The following is a 19,055-nucleotide window of genomic DNA, read 5'->3' on the forward strand; positions in this document are numbered from 1 at the left end:
CCGAGCCAACTACTTTGTTATTCATAATTTATTGAATATTAGGGAGAATTCCAGTCTTATTCTGTGCCAACGTGTGCTCTAGGGTATAATCATTAATAATAGACGAGTAATATGTAACTTGTGTTCAAAAAAATAAAATAATATTTATGTTTGTTAAATTTTAGCTGAAATCTTCACCGCGAGGCTGACGCGATATTGTAGGATAAGGGGTTAACCTGCGTAGGCCGACGCGTGGGTGTTTCGAGTGGAAGAAGTACGTAAATCATGATTTATAATGAATTTCATGAACGATTTAATAAAAATGTGTCGTTGAATTACGTACTGAACAAAGTTTGAATTCTAGCTGTTTCTGCTTGTTTAAAGTTTTTAATAAAATTCTGGTTTGTTCTTGTGTTAAACGTATTCCGTTGAGTTTCGAGTATTCGTTGATTTTGTGCTCTGCATAGGTTCATTTAGTTATAGTTTTTTTCAGTTATATTGTGAAATTCCTGTTGAGAAGTTTTGGAAAATGGTTTTGATAGAGTTAAACAGGGCTTAACTCCAAATTTAAAGCGTTTATTAATTGAAAATATTCGTTCTGATGACTATCAAATCATTAAGGAATGAGGAGTATAAATTTGTACTTGTATTGTGTTTATAGTTTGATAAATTGTACACTTGTTGTTGTTGTTATTTTCCGTTGTTATTTTACAGCTCCATAAAGTTTGATTATAAAATAAACAATCTCGAAGTTGTTTATTTTTCAATCTACCGTTATTGGTATCCGTTCAATATTCTATCAAAAAATGTGATGAAAATTTTTATATCAACTAAATTCGTTACTAAAAATAACGACCAATCGATAAATGTAAATTAAAAACTGAAATGCTTTTGTACCTTTTAGTATCATAAAGGTCAACTATTAAAAAAAAAAAGGAAAAACATTTACCTCAAATTTATATTTTTATGATAATTCTTCTTAAAGTTTACATATTTAGTGAACAGGTAAAATTAATTATCTCCATATCACTGTTCCTATATGTTTTTTACTTATTATTAAATCACCCTATTGCTAAAGTTAATTCGTAGGCTGTTACCTATATTTTACATATACTTTTGATTTCATTTGATTTTCACCAGTTCATTATACAAATGGGTAAAGGAAAAGTCTCAGAGAAAAGTCTCAGATATGCGACGTGCAGGATAACAGCATTCTGACGAGGAAGATGGACTGTTCAATTTTTTTCCTGGTAGCTAATCGGCTTGAGTCTGTCATATAATCTTGCCAGTCCCCAAGGAGCATTCCGGTCGACACTTTAATAAAGTCTCCTGCATCGTAGAAAAATGGCAGAGGAGAAGCTTCGGGGGATGAGTAAGTTTTCTGAATGGTTTGGAAAAGAAGCAGATTCGTTTGCTTCGTCCATGGAAATATTCTGGTATTTTCATCGCGGAACTATAGAGACGATTTGCACGTCATGATGCTGCTTCAGAAGGAATAATGTGATTCATCGAAAGTAATGAATTTCATAAACAAGCTCGAAATACTTCATTTACTTGTAATTTCACTTCTTTCTTAATATAGGAAGATATGTCGACAATTTTTATTATATTTTCTGTAACATGCTTGTTAATTATAGATTTTATGTACTTGAAAAATAAACATTTTGATCTTGTAGTTGTAGAAAGAGCATAATTTCAGAAATAATACTTTTTGGTTTAATCTTCATATGTAGAATAATTTTTATGGAAATATATGTTTCGATAAATGTTTAAATAATTGAATTTCAATCAACTCTTTAATGAACATTAGTATAGTGGCTGCTCGTAAACTAACAAAAAAATTATAGGTATAGTGGATCGTGTAAGTATATTGCTAAAATTTTATGTTATTAAATAAAAATTAAGTTCATTTATTATTAATTTACGGATTTTAAATAAATATTATATTACCGTCGCGATAATGGAATCTATGATGAATGAATTTTTATTCAATCTCAGTTTTTGCTACGTAGAAATTTCTACTTTCAGATTTTTATTCATTTATATTTTAAAAATTTTCTATTTTGAGGAATTCGCTTTATTAACAGTAACATGAAAATTATATAAAAATATTAAGGATGCTACATATATCTGTAAACACTATGCACACATAAAATGGTAAAACGCATTACTAAACCCTTATTCTTAAAAACAATATTAAAATACTTTTTTATTCCAAACTGAACTGTAATCTCTACAGAACAATTTTATCATTGACAATTCACTAAAAAAAAAGAATTCTATGTATTATATCTATCTATTTATATATACATTCGTCTTCAATTCATTTACTCCAGTGATTGTCAATTAATAACAGAAAAATAATATTTATTTTTGTTAAAAATATTCAAATGCATGTACCTAACTTCATTACATTAAAATGTAATTTATCTGTTCCAAAATATTTATTTCTCTTGATATAATTTATTAAATAACCATCCAGTTATAACGATTAAATAAGGTTTATTTAAGAAAATACCTCGTTTCATCAAATTTCAATTCAATTACATATAATGACATCCATATTTGCTAACCTTCTGTTCAAAATTTTCGTTACGAGTCTCACACGATACTATAAAACAACGGGTTAATCGCAATTGTTATTGTATATGCAAGATAATTATTGGTTTAAGCAATAAACAAATAATAAATATTTATGACCCGTCTAATGAAAGGAAGTTAAAGAATGAAAAGTTCCTTACGAGAATGATGTATTGCGCCCAGAATTTCATCGTGCTGTCTGCGACACATCACTTTTTTTACTGTTCGCTTTCAGAAGTGAATGGGGTTCGGAAGTCGAAAAATGATCAACTGTTTTCATGAGTGATCCTCTAGTAATTTTGTGTATTGCATTTTAATAATAAATTTTGATAAAATCATTCCTGTGTGTTCTTGTCTCTCATGAAAAATTTAGTGTTCCCAGGTGCTGTGATAAGATAAAGAATATCGTTTGTATTCACTGATGACGTTTTTGACATGAATGCTAAACGTTTTAGGCTTCCTCTTTATGTATTTTATTAATAATCGTATGTATCAATTGAATGATTTACGACGAACCAACTGCCACTTGCTGTGCGATTAAGTCAATTTGGACTTTTTTTATGTTTCCGGGATCGATTCGAATTTATTTGATTTTAGTCTATTTAGCTAAAACATTTTAAATGCTCAACTTTCAGTTGAAAAAAGGGACTTCGACTCTTTTAAACTGTCGTAATTTCTGCTAATTGCACATTCAGATATATATGCGATGTTTGCTTTTCTTGCAAAATGGTCTAATTTAAACTTGGCCTGCCTATAGTAATTTGAACACGAGAAACCGGCGTTAATTTCAATTCAGTGCTGTTTTTCACTTTGGCCAACATTTTCGAGAGAATTTCGCAAGTTTGTGGTTAGCTAATGATAAAAAATTCTGGACGAGAGTATTTTTATGAAACGTAAATGCTAGAGAATTGATATTATCTTTTCATTGTAAGTTTCTTAGTTTTATAACAAATTATTTGAATCATTAAGTTATTTGACGTATTATTTCAAAAATGTTTTGAACTATTTCATTTGTGAAAAAATGGTGAAGGAAAAATGTACTGACTTTGTGTATTGATTTTTTAAAATATTAATAATTACTGTCGTTTATGTTATTGTTTAAGGTCACTGTATGATCAATTTGATTTTTCAAGTAGTACAACATACTTTTATATACTTTCACATAAAAGAAAAATGAAATTGATGATACCCTGTGATGATGACTACGAGGTAAATAAGAGTGAAACAGTCTACGCAATTTTCTTGGAAAACGACCCTTAACGTGTCCGAACGTAGTGGCCAATTCTACTTACGCAAACTGTGGTTCCGCTACTTTCTTCTTCACACTTGCATGAAATGATTCTCAATCTGTTTCTTGTAAATTCATATTTTTTATACAACAGAATGATTAACTTTGTGTATTAACATGTACTGATATGATAAAATTACAGAAAATTTATATATTTACAATTAAGAAATAAGAAATTAGATAATTTATCAAAAGCAAAGAGATTTTAATCGATTCTTATAAAATTTATGCTAGCCATTAGTAAACTACAAACTTCATAAAAGTTTTAAATATATTAAATTTTTATACAATGTGAAATACATTTGTATAAAGAAGTCTTAATTATTTCAGTTGTACCATTTTCTCACATTTATATTGAAAAATATATTAGTATTAACTTCATTAACTTTTTACCTTTTATTTAAGAAAATGATACACGTTTAAATATACGTACTAAGTTATTAAATGATTTCGATTAAGTGATCCAATGAGTAATACCGTTCCATTACGCCACCTTCTAATATAAAAAATTAATACTTACATTTTTCTTAATCGTCGACGTATTAACTATAACTATGCATGACCATTTCTCATTCTCGATTAATTTCTTAATGCCATTTCGAAGTGGCATTAACAGACATCTTACGAAGTAAGATAAAAACTGACATTACTTATGGGATGACCGAATATATTCAATATTAGACGATTACCATTAAATTAACTATGTATTAGAAAAAAAGTTCAGAAGATTCCATTGAACCGTGGTAATCAATTTTCTAGCGACTAAGAAGAAAAACGTTGAATCGCTTTCAATTAAGTTCAGACGTCTTTCCTTTAATTACGTTGACATTTCCTGAACGAGGATCCACAGACGGTCAACAGCCAACAATCTTTTATAAACATTGTATTGTTTTAGGACGGAGACGTTGTGTGTGTCGAACGAAAGTGATCCAACGTGTTTCCAACGGATGACGAAATCCTCCGAGCGAAAGGAGGGAACCGAGTGTTTTCAGCGTAACGCAAACACCGGCAAACTGAACAAATTGGCAAACAGTCAGCGATGTGCAACCGTGCGAAGCAATTACGGATTTTGCGTGAACGACGCGTGCAAACTCTTTGTACACGTGCGAAAAGGGCCGAGAGAGTTTTCCTCGACAACGGTGACAGCGGCGTAGTCACCGTGTCGCGTGAAAGAATTTTTGTTATTTCACTATTTTTAATTAGTTTTCACGACCAAATGGAAGTGATTAAAGCAATATTCACTTTGTTACCGAAATTGTTGGTCCCGAGGGAAGTTAAATTAGAAGTACTTTCGTTCGTTGCGTTTATTTTTAATTACTTTTATACGAATATTTTATAGTCTTATAAAATTGAAAAAAAAACAAAGGCACGTCTCAATCGTGTTCTCTGCTTGTTAGGTGAGTTTAAATTTCAATTCCATTTGCGATTCCCTTTAAATTTGATTGGCGATTTGAATAAATATTTGAATAAAGTCACGGGTTATTCCTGCTTTTCCATGTATATTGGTTGTTATCAATGAATAACAAGTGATTTGGTTTTAAATAAGTATGTACTGGGATATAATTTTACTGAAATGAATATTATATGAAATGGTAAAGGAGGTGAATAGAATACCTATGAACTTTCATAAATAATGAATAATTTTCATTGAATAACTTTATTTAAATACAAATATATTTACGTATCTGTGGATAAGTAATCCACAAAAGAGACTGTATTATACTGATGCATTTGTGTAATTACAATAAATGTGTGGTAATTTGGCAATTTTTCAAATATCAATACTAGTGCATCAATTTTAGGTAAAGAGTAATTATTTATACTTCAATTTGATACATTTACATAATTCTAAATGATTCGTCTATTTAAATTATGTTTACGGTAGTCGAAATAGTATTATTAAAATAAACTTTTATTTTTAATTTTTTTATCTTTATTATAGATATTAATTATTGATATAAATATAAGAGTTATATTAATTACCATAATTACCTATTATTATTTCATTATAGATAATAATTATAATTATCTCATATATAGCACCTGTACTCGCAACTGCATTTTATCAGATCCGACGTCTACGCCACTGCGTATCTCCTGAACCTGCTCCAAACTGGGAACCAGGAACGAGCGAACAGTAATTGGAGAGCGAACCAGTAGGGGATTATGTTCGCGTTTCTAATGAGACGACCGAGAACTTGACCCCTGTACAAGTATGCCTCGCACCCTCCTCCAATTTATTTTCACTCGTTTACGTCGAACGTTGATAAAAACTTTTGAACGTTCTAATACACAACGATGCACACGCATATATTTATAAAAATTATACCTTAATTAATTAAATATCTTAGTAAATAATCTCCAATCTTTTCTTTGACGATATGGCGATACGATGACAACCGAAAAATATTAAAATTAGTTTTGGAAAACTAATGAAAACCAGTGAGTCTTTTTGTCCGGTTGATTGCGTTGAATTTTAGTTATATGGAAAAATAATATATTGTAATTTACATTTCCAGTAAGTTTCAGTTTATTTATCAATTGAGACTTGCAAAATGGAATTTGTATTTTCAAATAAGAAGAACGTAATAAAGTGATTTTTCTTTTTAAACTGGAGATGCAAGAATATAGAAATCTATTATTAGTTGTCGACGAATGAAGCTTTGACATTCGAAAAGCAGAAAAATATGACTTACAGAGTAACACATTTAATACAAACTATTTTAACACAAACCAGCAAAATTAATTTTAATACACCTAACAGTAAAAATTTCATTACCCTTGCCGTGAGTATTTAACCTCGTGCCTTATGTTTTCTTTCTGAACTGTAATCGATTTAACTACTTCGTCATTAATAATTCATTGAATATAAGAGAAAAAAAGAGAAAATTCCAGTCTTATTCTGTGTTAACGTGTGCTCCAAGATATAATCATTGATAATGGAGGAGTAATATGTAACTTGTGTTAAAAAAAGATTAAATAATATTTATGTTTGTTAAATTTCAGTTGAAATTTTCACCGCAAGCCTGACGCGATATTGCAGGGTAAGGGGTTAACGTGCGTAGGCGGACGAGTGGGCGTTTCGAGTGTAAGAAGTACGTAAATCGTGATTTATAATGAATTTCACGGACGATTTAAGAAAAATGTGTCGTTGCATTACGCACGGAACAAGGTTTGAATTCTAGCTGTTTCTGCTTGTTTAAAATTTTTAATAAAATTCTGGTTTGTTCTTGTGCTGAACATGTTCCGTTGAGTTTTCTTGATAATGTAACAAAGGAATAAGTATAATTAGTTGAAAATAATTCTGTACAAACTGTCCCTATACTTTTCGCTAATAGAAAGTATGAATAAATTATGATGGCGTGATTTCGGGGCACTACGTATAATAAGATCGATGACGATGCCAGAACTATCAATTACCGGTCTGGTTCGAACGGGAAACATAAATTTCCATACGATTTAACCACAGCACGGGAAAGTAATTTGGCGAACAATTAAAAGAGAATGGTGAGAGTGGAGTCGGATGAACAGGGGAAGCTAGAGGAAACTACTAAATAATAGAGAGTGCCTTAGCCTTCCCTTCAATTATCCCTGCGTACATTTTTATGGTACGCCGGTGCGCTGCACCCATTAGGAACCCGATATCCGTTCCGGTATCAAGCTTTCCGCTTTTTCATATTTTATTTGGATCGTTTAAACTTTGAGGAAGGCGACGCTACCGGCGAGGAATTTCGTAGCGTGTAATCTCTCTTCATCGATCCCTTGTTTTTACACCTAGTGGCTTCGTGTTGTCACGTTTAAGTTATTTAAACCGATGGAACATGTGTGCGTTTATTTTCGCTAAGTTTTCGAGCAGTATCACATAGTTGTATTTATTATCAGTGGTTCATTGTGCTATATATAATTCTTGAAAATAGTTTTTCTTAAAAAATACTATAAGTAGTTCTACACTTTAGTCCTACGCACAATAGTTCTACCAATTCCTAATCAGGAATTTCTTCAGATTGTAATTATCAAAAAGATGACGGATGTTTCTCTGAGGAATTATTAAAGAATTTGATTTAGCAATACGCAAACTTAATTGCAAATCAATTAAAGTCTCGATAGATGCATTCTTGGCGTTTCTATAGAAGAATTTCAAAAGGTCAATTTAATTGCTCGGTAGTTTTAGTGTTAAATAAATATACGTATCGAAGTGAAATGAAATATGTCGTTTTCGAAGCACACGCGATAAAAGTGCATTTCGTAATTCATCGTTGCTCGTTGGAGAAATGGTCATTTAACGTGAAAAGGAAACGGGCAGTGTGCGTTACGCGTGTCTGTTTGCGTCCGTCCTCGGGGGTAACTTCAGAAGTTTACACTTAATCACGAAATGGACTCGGATTGGAAATGGTAAACTCTCCACCCCCGGGCCGTTCAAACTTTAGTTAGCGACACTCGATGCGCTTTGAAGTTGTACACGGCCCGCTGCCATTCCGTTTTCTATAGCGATCGAGCTTATTAACGTAAACACACCGTGAATTCGACCTGATGTATGATTCTCTATATATTGGGAGAGATCCAATTACCGATCATTAGTTCCGCGACGTTCATTTGCAGCGTTCCTAATATTCTGCAACATGTTCTCACTTTACTTGATGAATTCCATTAGTTAGACAGTTAGAGAATATTGAAACATTATCCATTTTCTGAACAAGAGATTGTGGTCTTAACCAATTAACTGTGGAATTCAGTTTGAAAGATCTCTCATTGTGCATGCAATAAAAACAAAGTAATAAAGTGTATATTCGTCAAACTCAGCGAAAACGGATCTGTAATATATTCCAACGAAAAACTAAGAAGAAAAACGAGGAAGAATTACACATTTATCTGAACAAATAAATAATTTTTCGTTGAAAAAATTAGTACCATTTTGCGTTTTAAGATGAGCCGCATACTCGTCGAACGCAGTTAACTGGTTAAAAATAGTAGTTAATCTTGCTAACATTTCTTACAATTAACAAAATGTATTTGATTGAACAGAATAAATATTTGTTTTAAAATGATTGACTCTTTCAATGTATAAGAATTTTCTGATTAATGGTAAATCAAAAACGAAATGGTCTTTATATAAATGAAGTAGTATGAAATAAAAAAAGTTAATGCTGTTAATTGAACAAAAATCAATACTGAATAAGAAACGTTTAAATTGATGGAAAGTTTTGAAAATTCATAGAATATGGTTTTCGAAAACAATAACACGATTTTATACAGAAATTACAAATTGTATAACAATTCTACTTTATAATAATTTTGTGCAATACCTAATAAGAATGTTAAATACAAAATTGAACAATTAATGAATATTAGCTGAACCTAATAAGAAATTGCATTAATTTATTTTTAAACAGCCACAACAGACACAAATCCAAATAACAAAATCTTCAGTAAATATAAAATGACGTAGAACTGAGTCAACGGCCACGAAAGTGTGAACCCTTTGCACTCGAGAGGTGACTCTCGGTGATCACTTGATTTGATGTAGCAAAATTATGAAGTCTTATATGCATGTGTAATATCTGGCTTTGCACAATTTATCAATATGTGAAATATTGCAATGAAATACCTTCGTTTCTTAATTTACGCGCGTTCATTTATTACATAATTAGTTTCATAGAATGTCGTCTATATCTCACCGAAAAATATTGAATATTTCTTTTATTTTTGTTTTTATATTTTCTCCTATTAGAATACATATTTATTCTATTTTTCTCGAAAAACTTTCGAGTGCAAAGAGTTAACACCGAAGACAACGTATCAATTTAACTCGTCATCAACTTTGTTATCACGATGGGCAGAGTCAGCTGGTACAATTTGTTCCTCATTCAGGTCACACGTTTTCGCTGGGTAGATAAGGAGAGAGAAACAATTCATTACGGGTCTCTTTAAATGATTCAGTCGCGGTTACTCCGCGTTCGTGAAGAACCTAGTCATCGAGGATAATGATAATGATGGATGCAGTCTATATCGCAATAGAGTAGGTAGATGGTGGCAGATGGCACGTGACTCACCCGTGAACCGGCGTCACCCTATGGCGGCACCGATTCGTAAATAAATTAGCCTCTATCGGATTTTCAGATAATGCGTTATTTATGGTCAGCCCGTGACGGTGCACCCTTAGGAAAAAAGGTGGCGGGCGGCAGGTAAAGCTGATCGTTTAGCTTAATGCAATTCGAGGGATTGAGGGATGCGCTCAGGTAGAATAAGTGGACTTCGACGTTTTAACATCCAGTTGCTCTGTCACGTGCCACGGTCTTTTTATTCCCTTGTCGTGTAACGATACCTTATGAGTGCGTCCTTCTTTCAATCCGTTAACACGTTTCGTGCCATCGGGAATTTCGATTATATTTTGCTTATGAACTGTATTGATTTTTCTAACACTAGGTTTACGGGCACTTTTACGAGGTACATATCCGTGTAATTACATCGACCAAAATCGGAGTAAATATTTAGAAAATTCAGTATGCGTCAAATTGACAAGTTCCGTAAATTTAGTGTTAATAGAATATTAAGTTATATTCAAGTTTTTGGTATAGTTTGCATCATCACTGTATGATTTTACAACTGTCACTGAGTTATTATTCTTAGTTTATACATTAACGGAATATGCATCGGTGCGATTTCAATTAAACTAACGCTAAAATCGAAGAGAAATTTTGTTATTATACTATTGGGTACACATTTAAAATTGCAAAAAAACTAATAACAATTGCATCAATATCTTTTTCGGCAAGTTAAAAATTACTGTATGTGTGCAAGTAATAAAAGTGCCGATCCAAAACATTTAACTACTTTTTCATTGTGTAAGTAATTTTTTAGTTTTATAGGTAAGTTCTTTCGAATATATAATTTTAGAGATCCAGTCCTGAAGTATAGATTTTCGCAAAATCTAATTTTAGACGTTAGCTGCATAGGTGTATTAACACGTTGACTGCCACGGTGGTCAGCAATAATCGGAGCTTCCAAATTGTTCGAAAGCAGCTACAAGAAGAAAGCCGATGTCAAATCAAAATATTTAATTACAGTATATCGGCGCGAGTTCAGATTTAACAGTGAAAAACTGATAGTTAAAACTTAAAATAAAAATTTTGTTTCACAGATTTGTCATTAATAGACATTGAACTTTAATATCAGGAGAAAAGTGTTTAAAAATTTCTGATTCGCTCCATATTCCGGAATACTACATAAGTACATAATTAAACAACACTATAACGTAATAGCTATGATACGAAATTCTTAATAATCAATTCCAATATCATTCGCCTTTGTTATAATAGAATGAGTATCACACTGAACGTTCAACATTGTCACGACGTTCACGTGTTAACCGTGAATTTCTAGACGTTTCGTGTCGGATAAATGGAACATCCCATCAAATGTTCTTCTTCGTATCAGAAAGAAATGACAAACGACGAGAATTCCTGGCCGCCATAAGAAAATTACTCTCCGGGGAGCCATCGCCTCTCTCGAAGATTAGAGAGAGGGAGAGATATAGAAAGGGAAGTGAAAAAATATTCGGCGGAGTGTCGGTCTGGATATTGGTTTTATATTGGATCTTCGATCGTGTTTCACGAAGATGTTCTTTGATTTTACGTACATCGAAGGAAGGAGATCGGATTAGACGATTGGCCCTTTTTCAGACGAGAAAGTCGAGCAGTTGAAGGGAGAGAGGGAGAGAGAGACGGATACGAGTGGGTAACAGAGGTAGAAATGGGGATGAGATGCGTGACCGTAGGGGTCTGTGATATCGATCGGCCAACCAGGTGCACCACGCCCAGATATCAATTAACAATTGCTGAAACGGTCGAAAATTTCATTTCCCAGCGGTTCCGTACTCTTAGTCACTGTGATTTGAATTACTTTATAACGTATTGAAAAGGGTATTTTGATTTAGGATTTCTACTAATTAGTTGATTCGATATAGAATGTTCACCAATTAACCCTTTCCTGTCGAATGCCGCCATAATGGAGACTTCGAGCTTTGATATCTAAATTTGGAAGCTGTAAGTGAATAATTTAATTGTTCAAATAACGAGAGATTCATATCTACTTTTCTATTTTTTGGTATTTAAGGCTTCGATGTATAATTCAGCTTTTTTATGCAAAAGATTATGAAAGGTTCAAAAAATTCTCGTCCGTAAAGGGTTAACTTAATGAAGGAGTCTTGAAATAAATTATCTGGATCCAAAGCATACGATAATTTAATAAATTTTATGACCTTTTCGTATGTGCGACATTTGATGTAGATAAAATTTTTGTACTTTAATTGTTGATAAATATTATCACTAATAGAGTAACATAATGTTATAAATATTAAGGAATATTGTTATTCAATTATAACATCAAAATATCCTAATGTAGCAGAATAGTAAAAAAATGTGTTTTCATTAATACATTTGATATTTAAACTAAAAAATGCATTTCATATGTAATCTTGTGTTTAGGTTACGCATTATATATTTATAGCAAATATAAGAGTAAATTCAAACAGGAAGTGAACTTTATAAAATTGGAAACTAAAGTGAACGTAGGAATTACAGTAATGATAGCTTTTCTGCAAATATCTGGCACGCAAACGGCTTCTATGGAGGTAGTTGATTAATCAAATTGTCGTTTGTAGGCACGACCTTTGACATATCTTCTCAATTACACCGCAAATAGTAATTTAATTGCATCGAAACTATGTCATTAACAGTTCATTGCTTCTAGACAAGTATGAATCACGAGCATTATAGTTGCTTGTCTCTTATAACAAATTACTTTAGTTACAAATACATTAAGACAAGTGTCTTAGTTAACTTCATCAGTTTTTACATTGTATGTATCTTTGATAATGTGAGAAAATTTCAATTGAGGAGTAATTTCCTTACACAAGGATTAAGAGTACTATAGAACCATTTCATTAAGTTGTATGACACAACTTTGTTACACGTTGTCAGCAATATAATGCAAAAGTCGTATAGTGAATGAGTTGTAAATAGTAATGTTAATATAAATATAAATATTTTAAATGCACTATATAAATATCAAATATATTAATATAAATATTAAGAGAAATATATTAATAAAGGTTTAGGATCACCTTCATATCACGTTAACCATTTTAATATTATTATAAACGTTAATGTATTTCTTGAAACTGGTCCTGTAGTCTTTTTCGGTATCCTGTAAGATAATAGGTATTCAAATTATATACGACCTCTTATACGAAATTCGAAATTTAATTCTTTACCTACAGAGACCAAGTTCAGAGGTCTAATCGATCTTGGTCGTTTTTACGCTTAAGCGATCTTCAAAGGGAGACAAAGTCGTTCTTGTTCGTAATTCCTAGCTCCCTGCAATTGGGAATAATGATTAGAGTATTCGAAATGGGTCACCTATTCATGTAAATTTAAATTTCTGCATTTTTATAAGCGCAGAGTTACTGTAAAACTATAGAGGGTTTTTTTTAGTGAAAATAGGTTAAAAATAATGTAATTAAAATTATTTCAGTACAATCATACATACATATCGGTAATATTTAATTAAAAATATCCTATGAATGATAATGTGAATAATAATAATAGTAATAACCATGAAAATGACTTATAATTAATTTTACAACAAATTTAATGGATTACAGTTAGTAACTGTTATTCTCATTTTTACCAGGAAAGTCTAAATAATTACCTCTTAAGAAATTGCGACCACAAATTTCAAGAGACATTAAGGGAATACTTGAGGGAATAGTGAGAGAACTGAAACTTCTAGATAACGATTTACTTGAATTGTCGCCATAAAATCGTTCTAGTTGTAGATAGTTCGCACACCTCCACGTAAGATTAAAATCCGCGTGGAGGCGGTTGAGCTATAGCAGACAGAGGTACCGTGCAGATGCAGTGTCGTTCGCGGACATTACCAACGCTCAGGAGAGCATTTTTCCTAGTCGCCTTTCCCAGGAAAAGACAACAGTCTTACAAGAAAGAGTATCGATTCTGCACGTAAAGAATTCTAAGGAGACTTGAATTAGACCATTGGAACAGATAAGACGTCGTCTTATTCAAACGCTATCTCGGTTACTGTAAACGTCCATAAGAAAGGTAGACCAATTCACGAGAACTTATAATTTGTTATTTTAGTAATTTACTGCTAGAACCTATATAAGGTAAAGGCACCAGTAATTGACCTGGTATCGATAGTTGACCATTTTTCAGGAAAACGTAAAAGATAAGATTTTCAAAAGTAATAATCTTTCGATAAAGGCGCGATAGATATTCTGCAGCACCTACCGACCCAACTCCGAAACACTTTTACTCGAATTAAATTATTCATCGTAAAAATTAACAATTTATTTCATTGTCGTTGGTTGTATGCCTTCAATTTCCAACATGGAATTAACTTCTTTTCATTTGTATTTGTCCTTTTACTTGTAACTTGTCATAATCGTTGCAAATAAACGAGATTAAAGTAATCACCTTTAGTGTTTTTGGTTTTACTATGAGTGGTCAACTATCAACTAATATATGGTTAATTATTAGTTTTTCCGTTTTAAAGAATAGTCAACTTCTGGCGTAAGTATTGCATTTTTAAAAATGTCTATAAAACTTGGATAATATAACAGATTCAAAAAAGTTCGCTTTGTTACGTAATATAAGAAGTTCAAACAGCATTTTCACGCATAGAGTCTTTCCATGTAATAAAGGAGCAAGCGTTTACTATTATTTACGCAGAACATTTTTCTTAACTGGTGAACTATTGGTGCTTTCAGCTTATATTTAATTGGAATTGTTGCATAGAAATATTTGACAGTTTTAGTACTTTTGGCAATAATACATAAGTAAAGAATATCGATAAGAAGTTAATAATTAGCCTTTTTTCTCCATTGTCTAACATTTTAACATTACAATAATTTCGTTTTTAAATGAATTTGTCTTTGTTTTTTTATTTTTAAACCGAAATTTATTTAAATTTATTTTAACAATTGGTTTTATCTCAGTGTTAAATATTCTGTTTCAATTTCTTCAGTTACGTTTTAACATTGTGTTATTTTTGTAAAATATGGAAGAGTTTATTGTGTGAACAACAATAGTCTATGTGATGGAAATTCATAAAAATGACAAATTGAATTTGCTGGACAAACTGTAAGAATCTATATAAAGGTTTGAGGTGACTGTTCAAGAACAGCCGTTAAATCCACTTTTATATCCGAACGATCGTGCATGGTCTGAACTGTTATACCATAATCCACTTCCCCGAGTGTTACAAAACTTTCCCAGCTTTTTATTCAATTTACCAGAAACAGTGATAACTCACGTTTCGCCTTATACGTAATGCTTTCAGAATACATCGGGAAATTTCTGAAATTTTCTAGCTTTCGGCTAAATGTTAAGAAATTTTTATTCAAGATACAAGTGACCAATAATCACGAGCATTTGAAAACATTCGGAACGTAAGTGGCATTCGAGAATTTACCTAAGAATCGAAGTAATAATAAACTTTCATCTAAATATAATTTTAAAGAAACGTAAAATATATTACACTTCATAAAATCTGTTTAATTTTGACAAATTAAATAAATTAATATACATAAAATCCCTGATAGGAAAAACTCTGTTTATTTATCTACTTTAAAATCGGACTCGAGATAATTAGAGTTTCGGTTTTTTGTTTGACAAATTTCACAGATAAAACAAAAGAACAAAATTTTATTATTGTTTTTAATTCCCTAAATTTCAAGAATTCTTGATTACTATAAATGTTTAATGGATCTACAGAGTGATTATATATTTTTGATACAAGTAATTTAGTGTATTACTGGCATTAGAAATTGTAAAGTTTTATTGTTACTTGAATATTAAATGTAACAATAGTTTAGAAATATAAAAGTGACGAAAAGGAAAAGAAAGGCGGGAAAACTCAATGAATATCGTGGGCCTTGATCTCCCTACGATAAATATTATCCTCCCCTTTCGTGGCGATAGTAACGAGATCGTATCTGATGCCGTTGCGTGTCATTTACATATTTCAGCCGGAGGCGTTCGGCAGATCCTTGCCTTTGGCAATCCAAAATGCACGGGGGTTGCCAAACCACCTTTCGATTTACATTTCAGTATCGAAGGCACGCCTCTGCTCTCGAGATGACGCACGAGGAAATGATAAGAGCAACCGTGATTTCATTAACTGTTGTAAATATTGTAAACCGTACCCATGAACAAGAAACTTGTATTATTCTTTGGAATAATATTCAAATATATAGTGTATTCATTATTATTTAACATTAGATTTACGGAGATTTATTCTATACTTTATTCTATTGTTCCTAGAAGAGTATATATTTATTTATATAGATCACGAGATCTATTCGAAATTAGTGTTTCAAGAACAGAGAATTACAATGAGTATTCAAAAAATTGTATCAATCAAAATAGAGTTAAATTGTTACGAAACAATCTTTAAAAAGTTCAATATCCGTCAAATTGGCGGGTTCCGTAAATCTAGTGTTAAAAAGATGGAATTATATTATTTTTTTCCAAATTGAATAATTATAATTGTTTTTCTCAATGTCTTTTACTGACAGTTTTCTGGTGGTTGACTATTATTGATTACTACTATAATTGTGATTTAATAAAATTTCTGTTTCCTGGTTAAACTATTTGACGTTATTTGGTGAATTATTTATGATCATTGAAAATATTGGTATAATATTCGATTATTTAGACGTTCAGTTGAATCACGAAATACTAAAATATCACTTAAATAGAATATGTTTGGAACATTTTATTGTTAAAGAGATGTATAGGATTTAAGAAGAGGATATAACTCAACAATCTATTAATAATCTTAATTCATCATTCCATATCAGTATTATTTCAACATTATTTGCATCGTATAAAAGTTATATAAAAAGTCACAAAATTATTATACAAAGCATCGTTAATAATCTTTAAAGAATCAGAATAGCTTGTTTTGGGATTCTGCATAAAATTTTTAATTCTACATAATATACACATTGTGTACATATATAAATATTTAAAAAAAGGAACACGTATTTTTATATGAAGAAAGTTGTTGGTTCTCTTAACACTTAACCAACCGAATACGGAGATCTCTCACTGTTCTTTACCATTTAATTTCCATTTATTTTCTTTAGTTTTTTCTTTTGTTATTCTGCAAGTCTTGAACTGGGGATATTTGCAATTCAATAAATACCTTTCTTGCTATTGTACAATAATTCTTAATCCAATCTGTTAAACGAGTTCAATTAAAGTTAATGAAAACGGTTGTAATTTTAGTTTTTCTTATGCGGTTGCCTAAGTGTTAAGATGAAATAGTTAATATTATAGAAATGAATAGTATTTTCGAAATCCTTAAAATTTGGTGTCATATGTACCTGAACGAATGTAATTACTTGCGCAGAAATTAAACCAATGTAAATATTGGAACCATCGTCTGTGCAAGTTTCACTTGTCGAAAAATAAAGAATAACTTACCGTGGCAGGACAGGGCGAATTGTCCCTGGAGAGACTCCCGAGAGTAACCAACAGTCGGCGCGGAGCCCCCAACACTGAGTCTCGCCATCCCTCTGAAACAATAAACACAGAAAGAAAATGTAGGCCTTCATACCATGTATCATGCTCTTACCAATTGGGAGCAGTATAGTCATATTTTCTTTAGGATGGTAAGAGTTTTCCTATTTTGAATCCTTTATTAACACTAAAACTATCGAACAGTTAAATCGACTTTCCTGTACAGAAACTACAATAGTGCATCTATCGAGACTTTGGTTTGTAAATCAATTTGTTCAGTAATTCAGGGAAATACCTGTTATCTCTTTAATAATTGCAAAATGAAGACATCAGGAAAGGGTCATTTTGACTCGTCTGATAGTTTTAGCGTTAATTCATTTACAGGTTGCACGTTCACCTCCGTGAATGTTTTTGGAAATTAAAGAAAACTTTGTAGAAATATTAAATTTAATAACTTTATGTCTGATTACACATAATTAGTGTATCGATTACGTTCATAGTGATTATGTGAAAATTAAAAAGAAGAAACTATAAACTTTAAGACATTTTTATTTGATACTAACATTTAAGAGTATATCATCAAACGTTATAACGGTTATACACTTGATTTTAAATATTGCATATGTTAATAATGGTTAGATCAATAAGTTAAGTTTTTTCATTATATCTTATTATTTTACTGTTCTTTTTTATTGCTAAGCAATCTTATATCAACGAAACAATTGAACAATGCAATGACATATAATTAGGAGATGACTTGACGTCTACCGGACGGGTTCACGGGCTTTCTAGTTTACAATTTCATTGTTTTGATTAGTCACGTGCAATCGTGTCGACGAATAGTAAATTAATAATCAAGAATATCAAGAATTAGGAAATAAAGCCAACAGAAAATTAAGTCAGAAAAAGTGAAAACTGATCGATCAGTCGAATCGCTCAGCTTACACATCAAGTGATCTAGCAGAATAGTGGGGATTAACCTTTAGGTATGGACATGCGGTCTCACAGACCACTATATAAAATATAGCGGATTTTGAAACCAGTGAAATTTTCGTTATACAGTCGATACTATTATTGTCTTCCTATGGATATTTAAAGAAGTAGAAACAAATAAAACAATAAATTCTTTTATTAGTTGCTACAGACTAGAATATTTAACACTTTAAGCGCCACGAGAATCTTGAATGTTTTGTACATGATTCGTTCCGTCGTAGCAAAGGTAAGTAGGAACAATTATTAATTATTTGGCATCAGAATTCTTACATTACGCTATTGTTAACTTTATTTATGTGATTAAATATTTTTAGTTGACAGCGATTCAGAAGCGTCGGTCATCGGTGACCAACACGGCATTTGACGTGTTAACATTAATCGATAATTTTCAGACTTCCATACTTAAAGGTCAAATTCACGTCCATACTTAAAGGTTAAAAGAAGAAGAGAGAACATTTGCGAAGGAATACTTCGGCACGATTATTTTCGCAAAATGTCCCCCTTATCGCGTCGAATATTTACTACAGCGCGGCGTAACGCGAATAAGAAAACAGTATAACGCGAGTGGGGCGTGCTGCGAGAGGGTAAGCCGCAGGGGTGGTTTCATATTGCTAGATTAAGCGTTCAACTTCCACCTTCGACTCTAACTCCGTTTCCTTCGACGATGTCTT

General features: G+C 31.7%; 1 protein-coding gene across 2 annotated transcripts in view; it reads right to left on the reverse strand.

Annotated features, from left to right (window-relative positions):
* The window catches only part of ChAT (Choline acetyltransferase), an 86,422-nt gene extending 68,977 nt beyond the window's left edge, over positions 1-17,445 (reverse strand). For both annotated transcript variants that reach the window (XM_031993258.2, XM_031993249.2), the window contains exon 1: positions 17,356-17,445. The gene's annotated coding sequence lies outside the window, so the exon portion shown is untranslated. The remainder of the gene's footprint in view (positions 1-17,355) is intronic.
* Positions 17,446-19,055: the final 1,610 nt, after the last annotated feature.

The sequence above is a fragment of the Nomia melanderi genome, chromosome 1 (genome assembly GCF_051020985.1).
Source record: "Nomia melanderi isolate GNS246 chromosome 1, iyNomMela1, whole genome shotgun sequence".
Classification (NCBI taxonomy): Eukaryota; Metazoa; Arthropoda; class Insecta; order Hymenoptera; family Halictidae; genus Nomia; species Nomia melanderi.